General features: G+C 39.9%; 1 long non-coding RNA gene across 1 annotated transcript; it reads right to left on the bottom strand.

The window, feature by feature from the left end:
- Positions 1-2,022: 2,022 nt before the first annotated feature.
- On the bottom strand, positions 2,023-10,470 carry LOC129387080 (uncharacterized). The gene is made up of 3 exons (XR_008614387.2): positions 10,289-10,470; positions 9,066-9,202; positions 2,023-3,976 (listed from the first exon to the last, which is right to left on the bottom strand). It is a non-coding gene; the product is annotated as an uncharacterized lncRNA (long non-coding RNA).
- Between the last annotated feature and the right edge of the window lie 262 nt (positions 10,471-10,732).

Raw genomic sequence — 10,732 nt, 5'->3', positions numbered from 1 at the left:
AAGCAGTTTTTTGCCGTTTTAAGCACACATTTTATACCTCTATTCATCAAAGTTGTCATTTATCTCCACAGGATGCTTCTACTAGTACTTTCACATATATGACTTAAAGGTAGCACTGAAAGCCAAAGAACAAAGTGCAACAAAGCGCTTCCACTTCGAATATTGTTTCAGCATTTACGAACAAAACAGCATGTGTAGCTGTGCATGCTGTTCAATATATAAGCATGCACTATTTCCTGAAATATATGTATGCTACATTTACTGCCAGTGACTTGCTTATACCCAACAATTTTGTTTATTTTTCACCATGTGCTTGCATTGAATATCCCACAGGCATAGTAAGTTAAGCTATCAGAATAACAATCAGCTAGTCTAAGCTTACCTAATTGAACAAAATCATTGTAAAATTTGTGACGAAATGTCATAAGAAAAGTATTTATTTCATTAAAGAGAAATGCTTACACAATAATGTTTCCACATTTTAAAAATAAAAAGGAAGATAAGGAGTAAAACCATACCAATACAAAGACATAAGCACCGAATAATGGCACAGGCTTGCTCAAATAAATTTTAAGCAGAAAAGTTTTTTTTAAATAATCTCACTACGAACTATCACATGTTTTCATTCGAAAAGCACTGCATCTTATTATAAAGTACAAAAATAACCGGTCACATAAGTAAGAACAAGTCTGAGTGTGTCTATGTTAACACAAGGATAGAAAGTTGGGCGAGTTGGTACAGTAACATGATCTTGGATTGCAGCGCGAAGTGACACGTACACACACTAGAAGCAGACCTGGATGAGCGCTAACTCTCAACTAAATTTTTATTGAAGCGAAGAACATATATATATAGGTGACTGCAAAAAACCGCAGCGTAAGAACATGACAAGGTATGAAGACATCAGTTAAACATATCAAAAAGTAAGGAAGTAAAAAAGGAAACAACAAAAAGACTACTTCAGATTAACACACGTGTTCTGAAGATACTGAAATGCGCATCCGAACAGAGACAAAGATGCATGGCTAATGTAAGTCTCTCCCAATCTTTTAATGTGGAATGCCTCTCTATCTATTTGTTGTGAAAAACTGTTTCATATTGTGTGGACATTAGTAATGGCAAACTTAAGAGCTGAGTAAGCTAGTCATGTCCACACAATATGAAACAGTTTTTCACAACAAATAGGCTCGAAAAGGCTAGTTATCCTGTGCATTTATTATCACTAACCTGCAAAAAGCTTTTAAAATGGGTAAAAGGCCAGGCTAAGAAACAAGAAAAACAGAAAAAGAAAGTTTGCTGTGGTGCCCTATATACATAGATTATCAGATGGTTTATGGAACGTGGCCAATACATATGATGTGGATAAAGTTTTCGCGGCCCCGCAAGTTGTCTATCATGTGCCTATGATAAATAGGAAACTTGAACAGGGTGGCAAAACAGAAAAGATAATTGCGGCGTTAGACATGTGTCCCTTTTTGTGCCTTGTAACACTGGTATAGTTTATCAGTATCCTCCCAAGTGCGGGAAGACTTACATTGTACAGAGCGGCAGGTGCATTAATATTAGACTAAAAGAAAACAAACATTCACTTTACAACCCTAATGCTTCACATCTAGCATCACATTGTTTTAATTGCGATTGTAAACCTTTGTTTGAAGACACAAAAATTCTTTCGAGACAAATGTCAAACCACACGGGAAATAATCAAGGCATTCCACATTAAAAGATTAGGAGAGACTTGCATTAGCCATGCATCTTTGTCTGTTAGAATGCGAATTTCAGTACCTTCACAACACGTGTGTTAATCTCAAGTAGTGTCTTTTTGTTGCTTCCTTTTTTGACTTCCCTACTTCCTGATATGTTTAACTGATTTCTTCATACCTTGTCACGTTCTGATGCTGCGGTTTTCTGCAATATATATATATATATATATATATATATATATATATATATATATATATATATATATATATATATATGTATATATATATATATATATATATATATGTTCTTCGTGTTTCAAGAAATATTTAGTTGAGAGTTAGCGCTCGTCCTGTCTGCTTGTAGTCTGTGTCCGTGTCACTTCGCGCAACAATCCAAGAGCATGTGTGAACAAAACATGGCTAGTAATAACTAGTGAGCACTGCACAAATGTTGAACATGAAAACTAATAATAGTAAAGACATATACTTGCATAGACGATATATAATACTATAGACAATATTTTGCAGCTGAACTGCAAAATATTGCAAATATCACAAAAGCAGCATAAAAACTGGGCAGGACAGAGCACTGACTGTTAGTTATAGTTGCAATATGCACACCAAATCTAGACATAAGAAGGCAAAACTAAACTGCCGGAAATGGTCATCTCTCCAAGAGACCACTGAGGAACGAAAGGTACACTTTTTATAATTCCATCTCATAGATTACTGATCTAATTAAACTTGACACATGACCCCTTGTGTGTAACAAATGCCCTGTTCTCATTACATATGCATGATTACCAGCCTTTGTGAAAGAATGACTTGCACTAATGTTCGAACCCTGGTAAAAATGCTGCTTGTTCTGAACTTCCTGTTCCGACAGCCCACTTGTGGGCAGTTGTGAACGTAGTTGCCTATAGGGCTCACACACCATGTTTTGGCTGCACAAGTACTGTCTACCGAACACCTGGTTCAAGATAGCTTGCATCTCGGAATGTGCAGCCACACTGGTGGCACAGCATTATTTTTTCAACTTGCCAGTTGATAGCCTCAGCAGCTGCAATCAACTGCGATTGCTCGTAAAGGTGCCATAAGGTCAGGCAGCAAACACAGATACCACGTAGCAAAACTTTCAGAGTGCATTGTGTGAGTCGAGGTGTGTAATTTGTGCTTTAGTTTGGCAGCACTGCCACATTCACAACTATTCATTGCAGCTCCTACATTTCAACATCAAAAAAATTCGGACAGTTCCTTCAGTATGGTGGCAGATGCTCAGCTGCAGGCTTTCTAGAACCATGCATTATCTTCAGACAGTGCCAGTACAGCCCGTAGCACATCTTTCAAGCACTCCAGACAAGTACACCGATTACACTGTACACAGAGCATCTGGTATCCATTTACCTATAGAGGCAAGGTAGCCCCTAGAACACGTTTTGTGACAGGCATGCTGGGCACTTTGTCCCCTGAAATGCAAGTGCCATTTGGTACTTCAGTGCCTCTAGTGTCCTTTACATCTAAATGAATATTGAATACATAGTAGTAACATGAAGACAACAAACAAAAGCCATCAGCCATCAACTGTGTGGCAAATCTGGGTGCAAGCTATTCTCTTATCAAGTATACCTGTAGGCATTGTGACCAATGTGCTTCCAAGATGTACGAGGCATTATCATTGCAGAGTTGTAAGGACATGACAATCCTAGGATGATTATGTTCTTCAGGTTTTTTTCCCCACTTTCCATCTTTTGAAACGTGTATACTATAGTCATGAAAACAAAAATGCTACAACTGGCGTGTGATAAGTTTTGTGACTTTTTTCCTAGCAGCTCATTGAAACGAGCCACGATGACAAATTCAAATGCTGTTACCTCATCAGACATACAAATTTCTTAAACACTAACAAAATCAGATAGGCATTAGAGTGAGCATCACTTAAATACATTACACTGGTTTAAAGTTATTGCACCACTTTGTGCCAGGTAAAAATGTTATAAACATCAAAAATGTTAAGATTCTACGGCCAACCGTGAAAACTAAATAAAAAATCATTAAGCTTTCTTAAACGGGTACAGGAGCTTTACAACTGGCCGTCTTGGTGATGGACACGCAGATAGATGAGCAGCCATTCCATTGAGACGAGAATGTTGAGGACTTCGCATGGAAGTCTGCGAGACACTGCAGAGTAGTTCTTGGTCCACATGAAGGAGATTGCTTGCATACACGTCTGGGCCACCATACTGAATGCATGGTGTTACCGGAACCTTTTCCCCCTGCATTGTGGTAAAAAAGAGGTGAGGCATGCAGACAGGACATGAGAGTAGAGAAGTGAACACGAACGCGAAAAACTTGAAAAATTTCATTAAATTGTTTTAATAGATAAAATTTTTACACTATGTGTCATTCATTATGAGGGTTCATAACCGCAACATATTTCATATATAAGCAGGTAGAATTATCAGCTTGGTCAGTTTGTACAAGCTCGTTTGAGGCAAGAAATCGAGTTTCACAAACACAACCTCAACATTCTTGATTGAAAAAGGAACACCTCAGATGACATGCAGTCCTCTGAGTGGGAATTGCACAGTTCAAGAAAAACAAATTAAAACTCACACACCAATCCCGAAAAAGGAATAAGCACCTGCTACTGCAAAAGGCTAATTGATAGGTTTTAGTAGCACAAGGTCATCTTTGGCCAAAGAGCACCAAGTCTATATTGCAAAAGATAAACTTAGCGCATCTTTACAAAGCAAATATATAAAGATGACTAATGCGTCTCTGGGCTACAGTTGCTTTGCTCTAGCGTGAAGTCATTTTAATGCATGCACACGTACATACACACGATACACCCAAGTGTAACAGCTGCAGAATTAAAACTGGGCAGCAACGAAGTCGCAAGCTTTAACCCTTAATCCCAAGCTGTACTAGTGACTGCACGTAGTATCAATATCGCCAATGACGAGTCGCACTCTTTCTGCCCGATGTTATGCTGCTGTTATTGTCAAAGATGAGTTACAGTCGGCATTGAGGGAAAGCTGCCCTCAAGAGCAGCTCTTATTTTTGTGTTATTTCTAACCAGAGACCAATGAAGTAATTATTTTTAGAATGAGAATGACACCGAAAAATTGAGTACGTAAAAAATTTGGAAAATTTTGTACATTTTTCCGGAATTAACTAGGGGGTTAACGGTTGAAGCGGCAATCCAGAAACTAGAACAAGTTTTCACATGTTTGCTACCAGTGAATGCTAGAAAATATGTTGGCATTCTGTAGTTTTGTCCAACAATGCAAAATGGATTCTTAATAACTGAGGAAATAAATGGAAAAATATCACGAAGTATATTTCGTGAATGTAATGCAGAATCACTCAACTTCTGTTACTATACAATCTCCACTTGATTAACCTGCACTTCCTGAACTAGTTCAGGAGGTGCTGCATTTCAATACTCATTCCACCAGTTCAACGTGACAGCAACTGCACGTTGCGATTTGTTTTACTTAGTGCAGGCTTTGTACAGGGCGAGTTCACAGCATTCCCTGCACTTGGACGAAAGGTAGTGCATGTTTACGCAGCAGGTGTGGTGCCGCTTCTGCAAGAGTGAGGTGCAGAAATCAGTTTCATACAATAATTACTAGAGGGAACTCTGACATTAGTGTCTACAGGAGATCAAACAAGAACGGCTGTACCAGCATGGAAATTATGGGAAGTACATGGATTTGCCTAAACTTCGTCTGTTTGGCTTCAAGCGGTTTTGTGACTTTGTAAACTAGTCATTTTCAACAATATACTGTGTAATAAATAAATAAACATTAAAATCGTCCGACGACAGGATTCAAACACAGGAACTCTAGAGCAGAAGTCTGATATTGAAACCATTAAGCCATGGAGGCATGTAAGGACAAGCGAGTGCAACGCCCTGATAAAGTTATCGCGGGCATACCAGTGCCTTGAGACGCTTGGCGCCTTTCAATTTGGCCACCTGCACAAGCTCAATCGTTGCAATTATTAGCAATTGTGCGTGTTGGCACCGTCTTCTGCACTTCGAAGAGTATAGACTGCGCTGAAATTTACGACAATAAGATTTATATAGCGTATAATATACGAAGCCACAAGAACATCTGAATTCACAAGCACGAATATCAGACAAATCCATGTGCTTCCCATCATTCCCATGGTGGTACGACTGGAGCGCCAGAGTTCCCTCTAGTAATTACTGTAAGAAACTCTATGGCAGAAATAACCGAAGTGCCTGGCATTTTGTTCTGGAGTAATAAACACAAGTTTTGCTGTCCCATAAAAATTACTGGTCATTAATTCCAAGTTTTAGTGTAGTCACACGTCTAGTAGGCAATTGTGGTATTTTGCATAAACATTGCAAAGCCAACTGTGATGAATGTTCACTCTGGAAAATTGTTTATGATCGAGTAGCGCAGACTACTGAAGCAATCTCTGGAAGGCAAGTGAAGTAATTTTTCTTATTAGCAGCCTTTAAACAGCATTCGAGCATATGACACATGCACCTCAGATATGCAGATATTTCCTTGACTCAGCAAGAAGCGATGCTTCATGTTCCACGAGGCTACTTCAACCAAAGCAGTATTGGTGCTCTCTAAAAACAATACCAATGCAGATGATCCAAATATTTTTCAGGGGCAACAGTTACATCTGAAATCATGCTAGATTAGTTTTTTTAAACACATGATCAGACCATGTTAGAAGTGCTTCTTAAGATCCTCCTATCTATTAGACTAGTCATATATCTGAACACAAAGGCTACTAATTAGGTCCCATGCTATATCATCATCTTAACAAAAACTTCACTTAGTAATACACATGCTGTGATAAGATTTGAGACCACATTGAGATGCTGAACAAAGTGAACTCATTATTTTTAAAATGAAGCTCCTGTTTTTCCAAATGAGAAGAAAGGATACTGAGGGTCAAACTTTTTCTGAATCACAGCTGGGAGATGCCAGGGAAGGCACGTGGAAACTTATTTGTAATTTTCTATTTAAATGTAGAAATGATAAAGGGAAATGAAAATGGTAAAAACAGGCATGGGGGGAGAACGAACCTACAGCATTTGCATTAGGCATGCGATGCACTAACCACTGTGCCACCGAGGCAGCATTCAACCGTCCACAATGGCCCCTCAGATTGTCGATGCTCGAACACGGCCGTAGTACCACAGTTGTTAGTATAGCACATGCGTAATGTGAATGTTATGGGTCCGTTCCTCACCCACAGGTGGATATCTTTTAATCCATTTTCATTTACTTAGAATTTATCATTTCTATACTTCATATAAAAAACTTAAAACATGTTCCTGTATGCTTTCCTTGGCCTCATTATCTGCTGGCTTCTTCCAGTTCTGTTACTTCCAACACTTATACATATTCTAATCTGGTAAGTAAACAGCTTTTGCATGATGCTGGAATGCAATATAAAACATTATTGCAGGGCCGTGTTATGTAGAATACCTTACATTGCCCAGGCAAGGTGTATTAATGCCAATCTGAAAAAAAAAATTCCCACTCTAGGCAGAAATGCTGTGTACTGCTGTGTGCAACAGGGTTTAACGAAAACAACTTGTTCAGAAATAAAGCCACCAAACAACGAGGAAATATGAAAACTAGATGAAAATTTGTGCAGTTGCATGTTAAAAATTTAGCACAGCAACAGATGAAGACATAATGAAGGATGAGCAAGGATGGTTTATTTTGGAAACACGAAGCAATATACTTGAAACATGCATATGAGCTTACATGTGGAGAAATATTGTTTATGTAGCAGCTAAACTACGAACAGACCTAGAACCCACTGATACAAGGTGTCGAGCATGTAAATCTTATCATGCCCTTAAGTCAAAGAAACATGGCCGTTTCGCATGATTCGCTACACATGACTGGCTCACACAACTTAACCACTGCTATATATGCCCTGTAATTACCAGGTGGTCTGTCTGACATGTGCAAGCTTTAAATATGTAAAAGTGCCACGTAGCTGGACAGCACCAAGGTAATGTCGTTTGCCATTGTTTTGAGGAAGTGAAACCAATTCTTGCATTTTTCCTAATTAGGTAATTAGTTATTAACGATTATTTACCTGCTCAAATATTATATTCAAAGCAAGAGTGTCAGTGCAAAAATTGTAGAGCATCCTCAAACTTACCAATCCAGCTTTTTACTGCTCAATAGGTGCAACAAGTTTTTTTTTTCAAGCTTGAAAGAAGCCAGTGAATACATGCGAAAAGTGCCATGCAACTAACCACTCGTGCACCTGAACACCATTTGGCTCCTCCTTTCACGCTTGAAAAAAACTTTTTGAAAAGGATATTTTAGAAATTGATTAATTATTATTGACTATGTTTTAGGCAAAATGCATGAAATAGTGTGATTGCCACCTCCATTTTCGGCGACATGAATTGACTCCATTTTCATGTCCAAATCCTACTATACATGGTGCGTGTTTTGAGCTGGTTCTGTAATTTAGGCTGGTTTTGACTAATTGAAGCTTCGCACCCTAATAACAGAGTCAGCCTAAAAAGAAATTGGTACATAAGTGGTCGCTGTCAGTACTCCATACTCCTTTAACTTAGTGCAAAGTGCTTGTGAGCCAAGAAGTTGGTAGTTCTAAGTAGTATTTCTCATTTTGACCTGGTGTTATAGCCCACTTACTATGATGCCATGCTGCTCGGTCATGCTGGTCCTAACTTCAATGTAGGCCATGGCAGCTGCCCTCCAATGGGGGTAAAACGCAATAACGCTTATGCACTTAGATTCGGGTGTACATTAAAGAAGGCCAGGTTCCCAAAACTTCAGGTTGTGACTTTGGAATGTAAAAGCCCATAATTTAATTTTAAAATCTAAAGGTGCTTTATTAGGAGCAGGGGCATCATTTTGAGCTTTTACTGCACTGCCACGGCACCAAGAAGCTCCGAGTAAGTAAAAACGATTTCTTAGACAACGTACATATCTTGCAAACATTTACAAACACTTCTCTGCATGCACCTCTGTTGCTGTTATATTTAGATCCGTATGCCAAGGCGGGTTATGATGTTAGAACATGTTTCAAACTTGTTTTTTTTTTACCGGTTTAATGTTATTGGTTATTTTGCATCTCATTGTGTTTCGAATGCACATTTCAGTGCATCAATTTCTTCAGAAGGTGCACTCCTCTTTATTTATTTGTGCATGCATAAAGGGTTCAGAAGAACTGCTTTCTGAAGATCTGTATAACAAGCAAAAAACAATTCTATGTAGGCTGCACAAAGAGAAAGGATGGGTTTGTAAATATGTTATTTAGTTCTTAAAGAAAGAGGAAGCTGTCAGTATTCTGTTCCAAAGTAAAAATTGCCCCTACCTGGCTCTGTTTCATTTTCCGATGTTGATGGTCCATTCGGGGGCACTCAACTGATAGGCTGCACTTTGGCCATGTCGGGTGTGCTGTCACCAGGCCCAAGGTCGATCGACATCCTCACCAAAAGTCGAGTCCAAACGCTATAAAAGAAACATCTCATCATTTTGCTATCAGTTTTGTCATCTTGCGTGTTTCACACACGGCCGTAAGTGAAATATTTCGTCACTTGGATACTGAAAAAAATTCAAGCATTTTCTGGCAGCCAAGCTGAATACACACAAATGGAGAACATTAAAGAGCAAATGCAGTTCTCACATTAGATTGATCAAGTACAGCAGAAATGGAAATAAATCAGTGATACTGTGTCTGTTGGCTTTGAATGCAAGAAACGTAAAAACAGGAACTTGCAGCCACGCCACTTTGAATTTCCCGCGTTTGCTACACCTCACAACAAGTTTGGCATCGTCCGATACTCGGGGATAGTAATCGCTTAAAATCAAGATGAACGAGCGTCGGCATATATTAACAGGATACTTAACCGGGCAATATTGGCGCATAAAACAACTCACGTAGCGAAGCTACAGTGAAATACCCGATGACGCATCTGCGGCGGTGCGGCTTGGGCGAACAATTCAAAAAGGAATGAGAGTTTCACTTGTTTCTCGCCTACTAAGCTAAGACAGAATTTGAGTTTCTTACTAAACTATAATGGACATTTACGCTCCGAATAAAACGCTGGAAATTTTGTTACGTCACATTACGTACGTATGAAAGTGAGGAAATTGCTTTTATTGTATTCTGCCCAGACGGCATGCAGCAGCTACCACTCTCATGCAACAAAAGCATGAAAGTGGTACTCGCGGCACGAAAAACAAACATATACAGCGCCAACGTTACGCCCCTTAGAGTTGGAACTAAGCACGATCAAGCCAGTTAGTTTTCTAGCTTTCATAACGCCATGGACACGACCAAACATCGCGCGAAACCGTCTGCTGTCGAAACCTATCGCTGCCACAAGCAAAAGTCAATGGGTTAGCTGTCCACAAGCCGCAGATTAGACAGACAGCAACATATTACGGTAACGTAAAACAATTTCAACGCTGACTTAGCAGCCGCGGTGTGCTCTAAGTGCCACAGTTCACACCATGATGACGGGCACTGCATCTTTCAATATTGCACGCTTTGCTCCGGAGCTCAATAGGAGGGCGAAACGCATTTGCACGTACCTGAAATCCGCATGCCGGAAACCCGTCGACGCTTCCGAGAACGGGGCACACAGTCATACACCCGTACGGCGGCTTGACTTGGACGTGAGGCACTTCTATCAAATATTTCACATGCGACATGTTTCACACCGATTGCGCGAACACGAGAAAATGCCGCAGGTCGCAATGCGACGCCGTGCACGCGTGCAGCTACCGATGAGCTGCGTGCGCGGACTTGCAGAAAAACAAAACTATGACAATACGGCCGCCGCGAAAGGATGGCGGCTCTCGTTGCGGAGACGAAGCGGACAATGAAGCGCGAATGAATGTTGCCAACTGTTGGTTCCGCGTTAGGCCGGCGATGGTGGCTTTAGTGGCGTGTGTTGCGGCTGTCTAATTTTTTATTTCTTTTCCCCAAACAGTATAGCGAAGATCAGTTCTTTGTTTGCATTTTTACTGTGTTGT

The sequence above is a fragment of the Dermacentor andersoni genome, chromosome 2 (assembly GCF_023375885.2).
Source record: "Dermacentor andersoni chromosome 2, qqDerAnde1_hic_scaffold, whole genome shotgun sequence".
NCBI lineage: Eukaryota > Metazoa > Arthropoda > Arachnida > Ixodida > Ixodidae > Dermacentor > Dermacentor andersoni.
The sequence above is the reverse complement of the archived record's forward strand: the minus strand, read 5'-3'. Positions and strand labels throughout refer to the sequence as shown.